This window comes from Triticum dicoccoides, chromosome 6B, assembly GCF_002162155.2.
Source record: "Triticum dicoccoides isolate Atlit2015 ecotype Zavitan chromosome 6B, WEW_v2.0, whole genome shotgun sequence".
Taxonomy (NCBI): domain Eukaryota; kingdom Viridiplantae; phylum Streptophyta; class Magnoliopsida; order Poales; family Poaceae; genus Triticum; species Triticum dicoccoides.
In genome coordinates, this window is record NC_041391.1 from 507,687,267 (window position 1) to 507,687,848 (window position 582).

Below are 582 nucleotides of genomic sequence, written 5' to 3' on the forward strand. Positions count from 1 at the left end.
GAGGCGGTGGTGGCCGGGCGGGCAGCAGCAAGGGGGAGCGGAGACCCTCCATGGCCGGGATTGGTCAGAGGGGGCGTGGGCGCGAGCGCGCGCTGTCGGCCACGGTCGGGCGCGGCCAAGCGCGGTCCAGGGCGTGCGGGAGCTCGACAGTGGACGCGCGCGGAGGCAGGTGGCCGCGGGCGGCTCCAGGGTGGGGTCGGGCGCATCCACGATGCGGCGAGTGCAACGGTCGATGGCAGCGGACGGGAGTCGCGGTGGTCGCGCGCCGGTGCGGGACGGTGTGCGAGCGAGGGGAAGGGGAGGCCGAGGGCCTCACCGTAGTTGTAGGGTACGTGGCAGCGGGTGTTGAGGAAGAGTCGGGGACGACGGCGCCGGCGAGGAGGAAGGTCGGCGAGGCGGCGTGCTGTGGTCCGGCGTGGTGGCTTCCGATGACGGCGTCGAGCGGCGGGGTTCGGGGTGGCGAACGGGGAAGACGCTCCGACGAGCAGGGGGATGAGGAGGCGAGGTCCAGGCGGCAGCGGATCGGTCCGGCGAGGACGGGATCTGGGGGGGGCGCGGCGTCGGGCTTAGGGCGGCGGCGTC